Source organism: Cherax quadricarinatus, chromosome 88 (assembly GCF_038502225.1).
Source record: "Cherax quadricarinatus isolate ZL_2023a chromosome 88, ASM3850222v1, whole genome shotgun sequence".
Classification (NCBI taxonomy): Eukaryota; Metazoa; Arthropoda; class Malacostraca; order Decapoda; family Parastacidae; genus Cherax; species Cherax quadricarinatus.
Window position 1 is genome coordinate 16,143,453 of NC_091379.1, and position 18,747 is coordinate 16,162,199.

The 18,747-nt window shown below is 43.9% G+C and overlaps 1 protein-coding gene across 3 annotated transcripts in view; it reads right to left on the reverse strand.

Annotated features, from left to right (window-relative positions):
• Positions 1 to 14,255, reverse strand: part of LOC128698667 (bestrophin-4-like) — a 229,640-nt gene extending 215,385 nt beyond the window's left edge. For 2 of the 3 annotated variants that reach the window (XM_070104004.1, XM_070104002.1), the window contains exon 1: positions 14,097 to 14,255. The gene's annotated coding sequence lies outside the window, so the exon portion shown is untranslated. Of the gene's footprint in view, positions 1 to 13,933; positions 14,067 to 14,096 lie in introns of those variants that run through there. The other variant, XM_070104003.1, reaches the window with a different exon arrangement.
• Positions 14,256 to 18,747: the final 4,492 nt, after the last annotated feature.

The following is an 18,747-nucleotide window of genomic DNA, read 5'->3' on the forward strand; positions in this document are numbered from 1 at the left end:
TACTTTAAGGAACCCGAAAGGGGTTTCTTGCAGTTCTTAATAATACCGAGTTTCACGAGTCTAGGCCTGTAGCTAAGTGCATGGGCATGTTGTCAATGGCTTTTTCAAAGTCCAGTGGAGTTAGAATTATGTCAGAAATCTGGCATACATTGACAGGGTTTTGAGGCACATTCGTGAAAAAATCATTTGGATTATCAATCTTTAGACTGATTGATGACTTGCTAAACACAGAGTAGTACTGAGACTTCAGTCTCTCACTCATTTCTTTGTCATCTGTGTATGCTCCATCTTGTTTGAGCAAGGTCCAGATACAAGATGTGGTTTTTGCTTTGATTTTGGCATATGAAGAGAAATATTTTGAATTTCTTTCGATTTCACCAATTGCTACCACCTCCTGTCTCTCCTGGATCCTGTATGAATCATTTAACTTAAATTCAATATTTTCCACTTCCCTGGTCAGTGCTTCCTTTCGTATTTCAGACAATCTAGCCCCCTTGAGGAGCTCAGTGATTATTTGTCTTCTCGTGTAGAGGAAGCACCCCCCCTCCCTCTCTCTCTCTCTCTCTCTCTCTCTCTCTCTCTCTCTCTCTCTCTCTCTCTCTCTCTCTCTCTCTCTCTCTCCAGTTTACTTTTCTTTTTCTTTAGGGGAATATGTCTTGAGCATACTTCAGTACCAGAAAGTTGATCCTTTCAAGGCACTAGTTTGGATCCATGTTATTTAAAATATCTTCCCAACACGTTTCATTTAGGACAAAGTTTACCTGATCCCAGTTGATGTTCTTGTTGTTGAAGTTGAATTTGGTGGAAGCACCCTCATAGCTGTATGCCTTTTGCTGGTTAGGACCCCTGTGCATATAAGTCTGGCCCTTCAGTATCTTCCGTGTGCATATTAACTTGCTACCCAGTTCTTTGAGGTGTTCCCATTAGTTTCAATGCTTTATTGGCAAACGCTCTTCGTATTTTTTCGAAACTCACTCTCTCCCGCCTTGAACAGAACTCTGAACTATGTCAGCAGGGTATAAGTGATTTGAATAGTGTCACCATTGCCATTATTTTTCGCTCTGAAAATGGCAATAAATGAAACACAAGATAAAGAAGAATCTTTTGACAAGCGAACAGAAAGGAAGATTTGCCAAGTACAACAGACTCAAAGGCAGATAATCACCGTTTATGACTCATTCAACAGTCACCCATTTGTTAGGTAAGACACATATGCAACAGTTAGGTATCTTTATTTCGAAACGTTTCGCCTACACAGTAGGCTTCTTCAGTCGAGTACAGACAAGTTGATAGAAGCAGAAGATACTGTTTCAGACAACGGAACAATGCTCTTCTCCAGACTGAGGGACTGACCACCTCAAAACTTTAAGGGTGATGGACTGATTACATCGTCTTCAAGTATCTTCTGCTTCTATCAACTTTTCTGTACTCGACTGAAGAAGCCTACTGTGTAGGCGAAACGTTTCGAAATAAAGATACCTAACTGTTGCATATGTGTCTTACCTAACAATCTGTCGGTATTTTATACCATTTTAATGTTCAGTCACCCATTTGTCTGTTGTGGCAAGCTGTTACGTCAAGGGCCATGTCTACAGGCCTGTTTTGGCCCCTTTCTGTAACAAGATGTCGAATCCAGCTCTGGTCTAGTTGTCCTTAGACAAATGTCATTTTAATATAGGCATTACCATTAGGAGACTGATCCGACTAAATAAAATGTGATCTTTATTATATAAGAATTCATATAAAACTTAGTATATGATACAAAGTTCTCTCTCTCGCGGTGTAATACATAAAGATATACTTAATACAGAAAACAATCGACATACGACTCGTAAATGTTTCTGTACAATGCTTATACTCAATGACATGAGTCTTATACAATACATTTACATGAAAGCTCTGAAATATATCAAATGAAACTATCGTCTCCTTAAAGACAGATTCGTATTAGATACTAGTCGAGACTATATATACATTAACTTAAAGCACGATAATCCTTTAAAGCCACAAGTCTCTCTTAAAGTATAGACAGACCGAAATCTTAGTTAATAACAAGGTATCACTGAGTCAGAGATGACTGTCTGGGACTAAGTAATATTCTAGAGCGAGGAATCTGATTAAAGGCTGAGCGCCTAAATCTGCTCAGAAGAGTGTATGAAGCTACTCAGAGTGTTGTGAACATACTCTGAGTGAGTGCTGAGAACCTACTGCCCTGAGTGTGGGAACCTACTCACAGTGAGTGCTGAGAACCTACTGCGCTGAGTAAAGAAGTTACCCTCACCGACAATTTCTGCATATTCTTCAGAGGCGCTACCGCTGCCGCCTCTCTTGGCATCTCTTCCCGTTTTGGAGCTGTGTCGTGAGCTCCTGCTGTCGGACCCACTCACCTTAAGTGTTCCAGAGCTGGATTCGACATCTTGTTACAGAAAGGGGCCAAAACAGGCCTATAGATATGGCCCTTGATGTAACACAAGTCATATTTTGTTTTTTTATTAAGAAGGCTTGATATATGCAGGATATAAACATGAAACGATACCAAATTTTTGTAGATACCGATACCAAATTTTTGTAGATACCGATACCATCAAAATTAGCCAATACCCGCTGATACCAATACTTTGGCACACCAGAGCCTATATCAATAACAACACTGACTAGCCCAGGATTCGAACCCATGTCTTTTGACCCGCCTCATGATGAGCGAAAATCACCCATGACGCTCTAACCCACAGGACCAAGCAATCCTACAGGAATGAAGCACCCAGCAGAACTAGGTGTTTTACCTTGATCCGAGGACATACGGTGGTGTGAGTGCATGAGTTAATTTCATTCTACTGCCCGTTTGGTGTACTAGCCTCACGAGCAGTATATAATATATATATATATATATATATATATATATATATATATATATATATATATATATATATATATATATATATATATATATAATATATAACCACGAACGAGTGGTATTTATCGTGTCTTACAGAAGTAAGACACGAGAGAGAGGGATGGGTTGATTGCTTCTTCTTGGACTGCAAGAAGACCTTCGACACAGTGTGATGTAGTTCAGCTGGGCTTGTGAGGTCTCTGGGGAGACCTAATTTAACCAATTATATGGTCACCTTGCCTTGGCAAATGTCAGTCAGAGACACGCCTTTTCGGCTTATGTATCAGCGCCTTTGTTCGTCACTGGCGTCAGATCCAGGCATCAGGTCGTACACATGGTTGTGGAGGGTGCTTGGACCACCATATAAGCCCAAGGGACAGGTGAGCAGAGAGATCTGTGTGGAGCTCTGGCCTGGGTGCAGAGCTCTGAGCAGAGAGACTTCGAGCGAGCTGCTGCTGGGGTGCAGGGCTCGGGAGAAGGCTGCTGAAGTCTCTGGAGGAGACTGTTGGAGACACTGGGCAGAGTACTGGCTTCGGGCAGTACTCGTACTGTGTAGGTCTTGTGACCCGTGACTTAGTTCCTGTGGTGAACTGTCCTCTGAACCATATTGTAAGTTACATTCTGTTTTGTCTAGTTGATTGTGTTCCCTGTCTCACTGCTTATATAAGAACATAAAAACGAAGGAACACTGCAGCAGGCCTACTGGCCCATGCAAGGCAGGTCCAAGTCTCCTACCGGCTTAAGCCAATGCACCCAACCTAGTCAGGTCAGGTCACATTGACTTAAGGGAGGAACACGGCAACCGACCTGGTAGCACAAGCTATCAGGTCCAACTCACACCCACCCACATCCACTCATGTATTTATCCAACCTATTTTTAAAGCTACACAACGTTCTGGCCTCTATAACTGTACTTGGGAGTTTGTTCCGCTCATCCACAACTCTATTACCAAACCAGTACTTTCCTATATCCTTCCTGAATCTGAATTTTTCCAACTTAAAACCATTGCTGCGAGTCCTGTCTAGGCTAGATATTTTCAGCACACTATTTACATCCCCTTTATTTACTCCTGTCTTCCATTTATACACCTCAATCATATCCCCCCTAATTCTACGTCTTTCTAGAGAGTGCAGATTCAGGGCCCTTAGTCTATCCTCATAGGGAAGGTTTCTGATACATGGGATCAACTTTGTCATCCTCCTTTGTACATTTTCCAGAGCATTTATATCCATTCTGTAATACGGTGACCAAAACTGTGCAGCATAATCTAAATGAGGCCTAACCAAGGATGTATAGAGTTGAAGAACAACCTGAGGACTCCTATTATTTATGCTTCTTGATATGAAGCCAAGGATTCTATTAGCTTTATTGAGAACACTTATGCACTGTTGTCTTGGTTTCAGATTACTGCTAACCAGAACTCCTAAATCTTTTTCGCAATCCGTAATATTAAGATCTACATTATTTAGTTTATATGTGGCATGGTTATTGTCCTGTCCAACATTTAGAACTTTGCATTTGTCTATATTAAACTGCATCTGCCACTTCTCCGACCACTGCATCAGTCTACTCAAATCTTCCTGGAGTGCTCTAATGTCCTCGTCAGAATGAATTCGACGGCCTATTTTGGTTTCATCGGCAAACTTGCTGATGTCGCTCTTTATGCCCTCATCTATGTTGGTTATGTAGATTGTGAACAGCAGGGGGCCCAACACTGACCCCTGTGGAACACCGCTCGTGACGCTTCCCCACTCTGATTTCTCCCCATTTATGCAAACTCTCTGCTGCCTATTTGTCAACCATGCCTCTATCCAGGAAAAAATTTCTCCTATTCCATGTGCCTTAATTTTCCTCAATAGTCTCTGATGTGGGACCCTGTCAAAAGCCTTACTGAAGTCCATATACACAACATATTCATTACCATGATCTACCTCCTCAAATACCTTAGTGAAAAAAGTTAATAAATTCGTAAGGCAGGAACGCCCCTTTGTAAAACCATGCTGAGATTCATTGATTAACTTATGCTTTTCAAGGTGGCTACAAACTGCCTCGGCAATTATTGATTCCATAAATTTTCCCACTATGGAGGTTAGGCTTATTGGTCTATAGTTCGAAGCTAAGAACCTGTCACCTGCTTTGAAAATAGGTATCACATTTGCCATTTTCCACTTATCTGGCACCATGCCAGTTTTTAGTGATATGTTGAAAAGATTAGCCAAAGGTTTGCTAAGCTCCTCTTTACATTCCTTTAGAACCCTTGCATACAGTTCATCAGGGCCTGGGGATTTGTTAGGTTTTAATTTATCTATTTGCCTAAGGACCATGTCACTTGTGACCCTAATCGTGCATAGTTTATTATCGTCCTGTTCTACATAATTTATCATTTCTGGAATATTGCTGGTATCCTCCTGTGTAAAAACTGAGAGGAAGTATGTGTTAAAAATTCTACACATTTCCTTATCACTGTCAGTGAGCTGACCCGAGGAACTTTTGAGTGGGCCTATCTTGTCCCTGATCTTACTTCTGTATACCTGAAAGAATCCTTTTGGGTTAGTCTTCGATTCTCTTGCAACTTTAACCTCATAATCTCTTTTTGCTTTTCTAATTCCCTTTTTATTTCTCTCTTTAACTGAATATATCGATTTCTTAATTGCCCCTCTCCTCTTTTGATTTGCCTATATATGCCTCTCTTTTGACCAATCAGATATTTTAATATATTGTTCATCCATTTAGGATCATTTTTGTTTGATCTGATTTCCCTATTTGGAACATAATTTGACTGAGCAGCTAGAACTATGCCCTGGAAAGCGTCATATCGGCAACCATCACCACCTACCTGACCCTTAGTCAGGTCATTCCAGTTCAGCCCACCTAAGTAATTTTTCAGTCCTATGAAATCAGCCAAGCGAAAGTCAGGGACGGAGACTTGATTGCCATTATTAGGGGAATTCCATGATATATTAAAACTGAGTGATTTGTGATCACTTTCCCCAAGCTCATCATTAACCTCAAGATTATTAATTAGTGTTTCCCTACTGGCAAGAACCAAGTCAACGAGGTTATTTCCCCTAGTTGGCTCTGTCACAAACTGTTTTAAAAAACAATCCTGGATCGTATCAAGAAAGTCACCTGACTTTAAATTTCCTGTCAAATTGCTCCAGTCAATCTGTCTATAGTTGAAATCTCCCATTAGCACTACATTTTCTTATGTAGATGCCTTACGAATTTCGTCCCATAGAAGTTTACTGCACTCCCTATCAAGATTTGGGGGCCCTGTAAATCACACCCAAAATTAGTTTTTCTCGGCCCTCGAGAACCTGTAACCAAACAGATTCAGTGGCTGACGCTTCTAATTTTATATCTTGTCTAACACAACAATTTAAATTGTCTCTGACATACATCGCTACTCCACCACCCTTCCTGTTGACCCTGTCAGTGTGGAATAATTTATAGCCTTGTATGTGACATTCAGAGGGCATCTCTCTATCTTTCAGATTGAGCCAGGTCTCTGTTATAGCAATAATATCTATGTTTCCTGCACTTGCAATTATTCTTAGTTCATCTATCTTATTTCTTACACTCCTGCTATTAGTATAATAAACCTTAAGGGAGCTAGTCCCTTGCTGCCCTCTGCTGTCCCCCTTTGTTTGCTGACCTGATCTATTGTCTTTATTTATAACTTCATGCTGAATGCCTTTTATACATTTACTGTTTCCAACCCTAGTGTTGCAACCTGCTTGTTTCCCACACACACCCATACCTCTATCTTCTATCAGTTTAAAATCATAGGCATTTCACCAATGGCCTTCTCAATTGAGTCTGCAAGTGCTACCACCCCTGCCCCAGAGAGATGTACCCCTTCCCTTGCATACATATCATGTTTGCCATAAAAGTTGTTCCAGTTGTCAATGAATGGGATTTTAAGTTCCTTGCAGTATCTGTCTAGCCAGCAATTTACACTAATTGCCCTAGACAACCATTCATTTTCTACTCCCCTTCTAGGCAAGATGCTACATATGATTGGGACCCCTCCCTTAGACTTAATGAAATCTATAGATGACCTGTACTTATCTAGCAGCTCTTCTCTCCTACCCTTCCCAATATCATTTCCACCAGCACTGAGACAGATAATGGGCTTGTTCCCATTACCTAACATGACATTATCCAGCCTGTTAACTATGTCCCCAACACCAGCTCCAGGGAAGCACACTCTATCTCTCATCTTATTCCTATTACAAAAAGCACGGTCAATATATCTTACCCGAGAGTCACCAACCACAAGAATGCACTTACCTCTGTTAGCAGGGGCAGTAGTACCCTTACCTTCACTGGCCACTGAAGTACATTCATCCTGAAGAACAGAGAAGTGATTTCCTACCTTCAGATCTCCACTCTTAACTTTCCTTATTCTGATTCTCCTCCCATTACTGGTTACCACTCGCCACTTGTAGCAGGTGCTGGACTGCACCTCACTGCTGGTAGCCGTTGCTACCTCCCCACCTACAGCCTCCTCACAGCGAGAGACAGACTGCACCTCACTGCTAGAAACCTCATTCCCCACAACTCCAGCCACCTCACACTCTCTCCCAGACCCATTGAGGTGGACCTTCAGCCTCCTAATCTCCTCCTGGAGAAGCAAGACCTCCTCCTTCAACTCTCCAACCTCAATTTTTAAAACACTGCAGAAGCAAGCCATGCTTTGTAACCGTCCACGCTAATCCCCAAAGCAGCTCAGGGTCTGTGACCTCACGTGACGACTGACCACTGACCACTAAACACAATAATGTTCTCCTGTTCCCAAATATATTATTGTACAAGGACTTAATAATAAACTGTGTTTGAGTAGAATAGTAATATTCACTGTCCCCGTTATTTATTCTTTTATTTTTTTATTTCAAGTAGTGAGAGGGTGAGTAGAGTAATGAGAGGGAAAGGTGTAGTCACCAGTGACCTCACATTACCTACCAACCTCCCCACTCATCCCTCCTACTGCCTCACCTGTCACCTACCTACTGACTCCCTCCTCTTACTCCCATATTCCACTAATCAGTACCCCCCATACATGATTACAGTTCCTCACAAGAGATTAGTGCAGAAGCTGGAGGATCAGGCACGTATAACAGGAAGGGCGCTGAAATTGATCAGAGAATACCTGACAGGGAGGCAACAACGAGTCATGGTACATGATGAAGTATCACAGTGGGCACCTGTGACGAGCGGGGTCCCACAGGGGTCAGTCCTAGGACCAGTGCTATTTCTGGTATATGTGAATGACATGATAGAAGGGATAGACTCAAAAGTGTCCCTGTTCACAGGTGATGTGAAGTTCATGAGGAGAATTAAATCATATGAGAATTACGAAGAGACCTGGACAGGTTGGATGCATTGTCCAGCAACTGGCTCCTCGAATTTAACCCCGTCAAATGCTAAGTCATGAAGATCGGGGAAGGGCAAAGAAGACCGCAGACAGAACATAGGCTAGGTGGCCAAAGACTGTAAACCTCACTCAAGGAGAAAGATCTTGGGGTGAGTATAATACCGAGCACGTCTCCGGGAGCACACATCAACCAGATAACTGCTGCAGCATATGGGCGCCTGGCAAACCTGAGAATAGCGTTCCAATACCTCAGCAAGTAATCGTTCAAGACTCTGTACACAGTGTACGTCAAGCCCATACTGGAGTATGCAGCACCAGTTTGGAACCCACACCTGGTCAAGTACGTCAAGAAATTAGAGAAAGTCCAAAGGTTTGCAACAAGGCTAGATCCCGAGCTAAGGGAAATGTCCTACGAAGAAAGGTTAAGGGAAATCTGCCTGACGACACTGGAGGACAGGAAGGTTAGGGGAGACACGATAACGACATACAAAATACTACGAGGAATAGATAAGGTGGACAGAGACAGGATGTTCCAGGCATGGGACACAGAAACAAGGGGTCACAATTGGAAGTTGAAGACTCAGATGAATCAAAGAGATGTTAGGAAGTATTTCTTCAGTCACAGAGATGTCAGGAAGAGGAATAGTCTGATAAGTGATGTAATGGAGGCAGAAACCATACGTAGTTTTAAGACGAGGTATAATAAAGTTCATGGAGCAGGTAAAGACAGGACCTAGTAGCGGTCAGTGAAGAGGCGTGGCCAGGAGCCGAGTCTCGACCCCTGCAACCACAAATAGCTGAGTACAAATAGGTGAGTACACACACACACACACACACACACACACACACACACACACACACAGCATGGGTTCATGGAAGGCAAATCGTGTATCACAAACCTCCTGGAGTTTTATGACAAGGTAACAGAAATAAGACACGAGAGAGAGGGGTGGGTAGATTGCGTTTTCCTAGACTGCAGGAAGGCCTTTGACGCAGTTCCCCACAAGAGATTAGTGCAGAAGCTGGAGGATCAGGCGCATGTAACAGGGAGGGCACTGCAATGGATCAGGGAATACCTGACAGGTACGTGAATACCTGACATGGTACGTGAAGAGGTATCACAGTGGACGCCTGTGACGAGCGGGGTCCCACAGGGGTCAGTTCTAGGACCAGTGCTATTTTTGATATATGTGAACGACATGATGGAAGGAATAGACTCTGAAGTGTCCCTGTTCGAAGATGATGTGAAGTTGATGAGAAGAATTAAATCGGATGAGGATGAGGCAGGACTGCAAAGAGACCTGGACAGGCTGGACATGTGGTCCAGTAACTGGCTTCTCGAATTCAATCCAGCCAAATGCAAAGTCATGAAGATTGGGAGGGGCAAAGAAGACCGCAGACAGAGTATAGGCTAGGTGGACAAAGACTACAGACCTCACTCAGGGAGAAAGACCTTGGGGTGACCATAACACCGAGCACATCACCGGAGGCACACATCAACCAAATAACTGCTGCAGCATACGGGCGCCTGGCAAACCTGAGAATAGCGTTCCGATACCTTAATAAGGAATCGTTCAAGACACTGTACACTGTGTATGTTAGGCCCATACTGGAGTATGCAGCACCAGTCTGGAACCCACACCTGGTCAAGCACGTCAAGAAGTTAGATAAAGTACAAAGGTTTGCAACAAGGCTAGTCCCAGAGCTCAGGGGAATGTCGTACGAGGAAAGGTTGAGGGAAATCGGACTGACGACACTGGAGGACAGAAGGGTCAGGGGAGACATGATAACGACATACAAGATACTGCGGGGAATAGACAAGATGGACAGAGATAGGATGTTCCAGAGAGGGGACACAGGGACAAGGGGTCACAACTGGAAGCTGAAGACTCAGACGAGTCACAGGGACGTTAGGAAGTATTTCTTCAGTCATAGAGTTGTCAAGAAGTGGAATAGCCTAGCAAGTGAAGTAGTCGAGGCAGGAACCATACATAGTTTTAAGAAGAGGTATGATACAGCTCAGGAAGCAGAGATAGAGAGGACCTAGTAGCGATCAGTGAAGAGGCGGGGCCAGGAGCTGAGTCTCGACCCCTGCAACCACAATTAGGTAAGTACAATTAGGTGAGTACACACACACACACACACACACACACACACACACACACACACACACACATACACAAACACACACACATGGAGAAGATTATCAGGAGAAGAGTGGTGGAACACCTAGAAAGGAACGATCTCATCAACAGCAGCCAACATGGTTTCAGGGACGGGAAATCCTGTGTCACAAACCTACTGGAGTTCTATGACATGGTGACAGCAGAAAGACAAGAGAGAGAGGGGTGGGTGGATTGCATTTTCTTGGACTGCAAGAAGGCGTTTGACACAGTTCCACACAAGAGATTGGTGCAAAAACTGGAGGACCAAGCAGGGATAACAGGGAAGGCACTACAATGGATCAGGGAATACTTGTCAGGAAGACAGCAGCGAGTCATGGTACGTGGCGAGGTGTCAGAGTGGGCACCTGTTACCAGCGGGGTCCCGCAGGGGTCAGTCCTAGGACCAGTGCTGTTTCTGGTATTTGTGAACGACATGACGGAAGGAATAGACTCTGAGGTGTCCCTGTTTGCAGATGACGTGAAGTTGATGAGAAGAATTCACTCGATCGAAGACCAGGCAGAACTACAAAGGGATCTGGACAGGCTGCAGACCTGGTCCAGCAATTGGCTCCTGGAGTTCAATCCTACCAAGTGCAAAGTCATGAAGATTGGGGAAGGGCAAAGAAGGCCGCAGACGGAGTACAGTCTAGGGGGTCAGAGACTACAAACCTCACTCAAGGAAAAAGATCTTGGGGTGAGTATAACACCAGGCACATCTGAAGCGCACATCAACCAAATAACTGCTGCAGCACATGGGCGCCTAGCAAACCTCAGAACAGCATTCCGACATCTTAATAAGGAATCATTCAGGACCCTGTACACCGTATACGTTAGGCCCATATTGGAGTATGCGGCACCAGTTTGGAACCCACACCTAGCCAAGCACGTGAAGAAACTAGAGAAAGTGCAAAGGTTTGCAACAAGACTAGTCCCAGAGCTAAGAGGTATGTCCTACGAGGAGAGGTTAAGGGAAATCAACCTGACGACACTGGAGGACAGGAGAGATAGGGGGGACATGATAACGACATACAAAATACTGAGAGGAATTGACAAGGTGGACAAAGACAGGATGTTCCAGAGATTGGACACAGTAACAAGGGGACACAGTTGGAAGCTGAAGACACAGATGAATCACAGGGATGTTAGGAAGTATTTCTTCAGCCACAGTAGTCAGTAAGTGGAATAGTTTGGGAAGCGATGTAGTGGAGGCAGGATCCATACATAGCTTTAAGCAGAGGTATGATAAAGCTCACGGCTCAGGGAGAGTGACCTAGTAGCGATCAGTGAAGAGGCGGGGCCAGGAGCTCGGACTCGACCCCCGCAACCTCAACTAGGTGAGTACAACTAGGTGAGTACACAGGCGCGCGCGCCTTTGAGTGTATAACTACATATATACCCTGGTCAGTACCTGACCAGCTGGATTGTGGTTCGTACGTCGGTCTATGTGCGGCCAGCAACAACAGCCTGGTTGATCAGGCCCTGCTCCACTACGAGGCCTTTTCTCAGACCTGGCCACGGGGGCGTTGACCCCCGAAACCCTCTATAGGTATACTCCAGGTATACAATGTCCCGGTATATAAAAGTAATTATACACCCATGAAAACCTTAAACCCGTATGGGTCATATTAATGACATGGGAAACTGAAGACAATATGGTTAGATCTACCTCTTCGGATCAATATCCCCTCACCGGCATCAAGGCACCTCCTTTTACAGGTATATCTAATAGGTGATAAATTAGACACATGTGCAGTTCTTGGGTATCTTTAATGAGCAAACGTTTCACCACACAGTGGCTTCATCAGTCCATATAAAGGAGAATAGTGAAGAACAGGGCTTTGAAGTAATCAGTCCCTCAGCGGTGAGTAGATGTAATCAGCCCATCAATCTTGATGGACTGATTACATCGACTCAAGGCTGAGGGACTGATTACCTCAAAGTCCTCTTGTATGGACTGATGAAGCCACTGTGTGGCGAAACGTTTCCTCAATAAAGATACCCAAGAGTTGCACATGTATCTTAATTTATCAACTTGTCGGTTCTCTGAACCATTCATCTACATATCTAATAGGCATTAGAAATCAATTAAAATATATTGATTTCCTAACTCTCCTCGAGGGAGAGAAGTTGACATTTAGAGAACCCAAGTCACCGAGCGTTCATGTATATCTATGAAAAATGTATGCACAGATACGCTGAAAATGATAATAGTAAAATTAAAACAATAACCAACATAATTATTATTATTATAATCAAAAAGAAGCGCTAAGCCACAAGGGCTATGCAGCACAACCAACATAAGTTTTCAGAGATTGTTGCAACGAATTTAAAACAGCCTAATAAGACTGAATAAACAAAGACAACAACTTTAAAATGGTATAAAATACCGACAGATTGTTAGGTAAGACACATATGCAACAGTTAGGTATCTTTATTTCGAAACGTTTCGCCTACACAGTAGGCGTCTTCAGTCGAGTACTCGACTGAAGAAGCCTACTGTGTAGGCGAAACGTTTCGAAATAGATACCTAACTGTTGCATATGTGTCTTACCTAACAAAGACAACAACTGCCTGAAATACCCCAGTATGATACTGTTTTTTTTTTTTTTGTATTTAACAATCAATATTGTAATTGTACATTGTAACATTTGCAATTAAATAAACTTTTATCTTTATATTTATCTCTATACTTACACTACTGAGTGTCAGTGGAAATAAATCGCTTTGATTTTTTGGGTTATCTTAGGTAATTTATAGTATGTATAATTGTACTTATGTATACCTGTGTCTATATAAACCTAGTTTACAAGATTATACGTACCTCCAGGTGGTTATACATACACTAATACACATCGCTGGTTGTGTATACATAACACACACCTCATAGTATACATAACATGCAAGACCATATCTTAAGCTTGATATATATGAGTACATTAAGTCACTCTGTCTGACTTTTTTGGGTTATCCCAGGATCTCTACACATATGCTGCTATGTATGATAATTCTATGTAACTGTATTTGTGTATACCTGAATAAATTTACTTACTTACTTATTAATACACAACCATTGTTATATATTACGTACACACGCAAGTACAATCTACGTATATATATATATATATATATATATATATATATATATATATATATATATATATATATATATATATATATATATATATATATATATATATATATATATATATATATACATGTATGTATGTATTAGATACAGGCAGGTATACACCTCTGGAAGTATACATTGACGCTAATACACTACGTTCTGCTACACTGCTGGGGGACAGGAGCTATGTCTCAACCTCTGCACCTACAAATATAAGAGTACCAGTGCCACAATGGAGGTGCCACAATGGAGGTGCCACGTACGGGAAATTTAAAATGACAAATCAATTTCAAATGAGAAATCAATTTAAACCCCAGAGACGGTGGACCAGCGTTACTGTGTAGCTGTAACTGTACATACAAATAAATACCTGTTTATAGGCACATGAAGATGCCCACCGAGCGGGCCCCCACTGGGCACAATGGAGAGGGCCCCTAGACTTGGGCCCCCAAACATCAACGCAGCAAAACATGCCCAGTTAAGTTCCTTCAGGCATTGTTTAGGGGAAAATACAATGATATTGTTCAACGCACCTTTCTGTTGCAACCGCGGGTTGTAAAGGATGAGAATCTATGTGGTCTATGCCATTCAAAACAGCAGTGTCGATAATAATGACGGAATGAAGTGTAAAAGTGAGAGGAGCGAGTGGTGGCGCGTGCACCCTCCCTCGCTGCCAGAGTGACACTGAGTGCTGAGACCACCACACTCCCTCACACCTATTATTATTATAATTATCATTCGTACCTCAGATCTTCTTGGGTACAGACCTCAGTCTGTAGCTCTTCTTGGGTACAGATCTCAGTCTGTAGCTCTTCTTGGGTATACAGACCTCAGTCTGTAGCTCTTCTTGGGTATACAGACCTCAGTCTGTAGCTCTTCTTGGGTACAGACCTCAGTCTGTAGCTCTTCTTGGGTATACAGACCTCAGTCTGTAGCTCTTCTTGGGTACAGATCTCAGTCTGTAGCTCTTCTTGGGTATACAGACCTCAGTCTGTAGCTCTTCTTGGGTACAGATCTCAGTCTGTAGCTCTTCTTGGGTATACAGACCTCAGTCTGTAGCTCTTCTTGGGTACAGATCTCAGTCTGTAGCTCTTCTTGGGTATACAGACCTCAGTCTGTAGCTCTTCTTGGGTACAGACCTCAGTCTGTAGCTCTTCTTGGGTACAGATCTCAGTCTGTAGCTCTTCTTGGGTATACAGACCTCAGTCTGTAGCTCTTCTTGGGTACAGACCTCAGTCTGTAGCTCTTCTTGGGTACAGATCTCAGTCTGTAGCTCTTCTTGGGTACAGACCTCAGTCTGTAGCTCTTCTTGGGTACAGATCTCAGTCTGTAGCTCTTCTTGGGTACAGACCTCAGTCTGTAGCTCTTGGGTACAGACCTCAGTCTGTAGCTCTTCTTGGGTACAGATCTCAGTCTGTAGCTCTTCTTGGGTACAGATCTCAGTCTGTAGCTCTTCTTGGGTACAGATCTCAGTCTGTAGCTCTTCTTGGGTACAGATCTCAGTCTGTAGCTCTTCTTGGGTATACAGACCTCAGTCTGTAGCTCTTCTTGGGTACGGACCTCAGTCTGTAGCTACTCTTGGGTACACTTGGAGTTCCAGGGGTCAACGCCCCCTCGGCCCGGTCTGTAACCAGGCCTCATGGTGGATCATGGCCTGATCAACCAGGCTGTTACTGCTGGCCGTACGTAATCCAACGTACGAACCACAGCCCGGCTGGTCAGGTACCGACTTTAGGTGCCTGTCCAGCGCCTGCTTGAAGACAGCCAGGGGTCTATTGGTAATCCCCCTTATGCATGCTGGGAGGCAGTTGAACAGTCTTGGGCCCCTGACACTTATTGTGTTGTCTCTTGCCGTGCTAATGGCGCCCATGCCACTATCACCAGTCTTTTGCTTTCGTAGGGAGTGATTTTTGTGTGCAAGTTCGGTACTAGTCCCTCTAGGATTTTCCAGGTGTATATAATCATGTATCTCTCCCGCCTGCGTACTAGGGAGTACGGGTTCAGGAACTTCAAGCATTCCCAGTAATTTAGGTGTTTTATCGCAGTTATGTGCGCCGTGAAGGTTTTCTGTACATTTTCTAGGTCAGTAATTTTACTTGCCTTTGAAAGGTGCTGTTAGTGTGCAGCAATATTCCAGCCAAGATAGAACAAGTGACCTAAGAACATAAGAACATAAGAACGAAGGAACACTGCAGAAGGCCTACTGGCCCATGTGAGGCAGGTCCAAGTCTCCTACCGGCTTAAGCCAATGCACCCAACCTAGGCAGGTCAGGTCACATTGACTTAAGGGAGGAACACGGCAACCGACCTGGTAGCACAAGCTATGAGGTCCAACTCACACCCACCCACATCCACTCATGTATTTATCCAACCTATTTTTAAAGCTACACAACGTTCTGGCCTCTATAACTGTACTCGGGAGTTTGTTCCACTCATCCACAACTCTATTACCAAACCAGTACTTTCCTATATCCTTCCTGAATCTGAATTTTTCCAACTTAAAACCATTGCTGCGAGTCCTGTCTAGGCTAGATATTTTCAGCACACTATTTACATCCCCTTTATTTATTCCTGTCTTCCATTTATACACCTGAAGAGTGTCATCATGGGCTTGGCCTCCCTAGTTTTGAAGGTTCTCATTATCCATCCTGTCATTTTTCTAGCAGATGCGATTGATACAATGTTATGGTCCTTGAAGGTGAGATCCTCCGACATGATCACTCCCAGGTCTTTGACGTTAGTTGTTCGCTGTATTGTGCGGTTGGAATTTGTCTTATACTCCGATGAAGTTTTAATTTCCTCACGCTTTCCATATCGGAGTAATTAAAATTTCTCATCATTTAACTTCATATTGTTTTCTGCAGACCTCAGTCTGCAGCTGCTCTTGGGTACATCTGCAGGTCTTCTTGCTTCTGACCACTGTTACGGCTGCCCAACAGGCGGTGAATGTTTCATAAGGGCTTAGCGCTCAAAGGGAATGTAATTAATAATATAGCTGCCCAGGTCAAGTTAAAAACACTTGCCACAGAGAATAAGGTCAGCCCAGTGGTAACATATGACGGGTTTAATAAGTATCTAGTTTACGTGAATCATGATACTCTCAGGTCGCCTTCATACTATCACTAAAGCCTTTATTAAGGAAAATATAGAAATAACTTCTGCGTATATGCTCTAAAATATATGGCTGAAGTGCTGTAAAATTAATAAATTCACTGACAACTCACTCTCAAATTTTCAAGACGTGTAAGAGTATTTTACCCACAGTGGTATATTACCAACCATTCTGAGAAAATACCCTGACTTCGCCCACTGTAAATAACGCATAACCACTAAACTATTTTTTTTTGTAATCATACCTTGCTAAAATATAAGGTAATGTTTTGTATTCTTTTTTTGTGTGTGTGCGTGACCTAATTCGTGTCTGCTTAAATATCTCACTATGATTGTCACCAGATATTAACATGTAAGTAGTTCATTATAACTTGTTTAGCTATCAAAACTTTGTGGCCCGGTCCCTGGACCTATTATGTTAGGTTAATACATTTATTATGCTCCCCCATACCAGTGGTGTGGGTGGTAGTCACTCCATACCAGTGGTGTGGGTGGTAGTCACTCCATACCAGTGGTGTGGGTGGTAGTCACCCCATACCAGTGGTGTGGGTGGTAGTCACCCCATACCAGTGGTGTGGGTGGTAGTCACCCCATACCAGTGGTGTGGGTGGTAGTCACACCATACCAGTGATGTGGGTGGTAGTCACCCCATACCAGTGGTGTGGGTGGTAGTCACCCCATACCAGTGGTGTGGATGGTAGTCACCCCATACCAGTGGTGTGGGTGGTAGTCACTCCATACCAGTGGTGTGGGTGGTAGTCACCCCATACCAGTGGTGTGTGTGGTAGTCACCCCATACCAGTGGTGTGGGTGGTAGTCACCCCATACCAGTGGTGTGGGTGGTAGTCACCCCATACCAGTGGTGTGGGTGGTAGTCACCCCATACCAGTGGTGTGGGTAGTAGTCACCCCATACCAGTGGTGTGGGTGGTAGTCACCCCATACCAGTGGTGTGGGTGGTAGTCACCCATACCAGTGGTGTGGGTGGTAGTCACCCCATACCCATGATGTGGATGGTAGTCACCCCATACCAGTGGTGTGGGTGGTGGTCACCCGATACCAGTGTGGGTGGTAGTCACCCAATACCCATGATGTGGATGGCAGTCACCCCATACCAGTGGTGTGGGTGGTAGCCACACCATACCAGTGGTGTGGGTGGTAGTCACCTCATACCAGTGGTGTGGATGGTAGTCACCCCATACCAGTGGTGTGGGTGGTAGTCACTCCATACCAGTGGTGTGGGTGGTAGTCACCCCATACCAGTGGTGTGGGTGGTAGTCACCCCATACCAGTGGTGTGGGTGGTAGTCACCCCATACCAGTGGTGTGGGTGGTGGTCACCCGATACCAGTGGTGTGGGTGGTAGTCACCCCATACCAGTGATGTGGGTTGGTAGTCACCCCATACCAGTGGTGTGGGTGGTAGTCACCCCATACCAGTGGTGTGGGTGGTAGTCACACCATACCAGTGGTGTGGGTGGTAGTCACACCATACCAGTGGTGTGGGTGGTAGTCACCCCATACCAGTGGTGTGGGTGGTAGTCACCCCATACCAGTGGTGTGGGTGGTACCAAACTCCCAAGTACCGTCATAGAAGCTAAGACGTTGTGTAGTTTTAAAAATAGCTTGGATAAATACAGGAGTGGGTGTGAGTGGGACCTGACTAGCTTGCACTAATAGGTCTGATGGCGTGCTCCTTCTTTAAGTGGATGTGACCTACCTAACTAAGTGGGTCATTGGTTTAAGCCGGTAGGTGACTTGGACTTGCCTCGCATGAGCCAGTAGGCCTGCTTCAGTGTTCCTTCTTTCTTATGTTCTTAAGTTCTTAATAGGTACAAGTATGTTAGCTATACGAGAAATCACTCTCCTCCCTCTCTGTAGCTACATTCATTAGATACCTCTTGGCTCTTTTTCTTGGACTGGCTTATGCTATGACAGGCTTTGACACGTGCAGGAAATCTGTTCCTCTCCTTTATTGCTCTACAGTGAAGGCTGACCACCTAATGTGGGTACTACAAAGTTGTGTTTCATTCCCTTAGTACTATATTTGCTTTGGTTCCCAACCTTGACAAACTT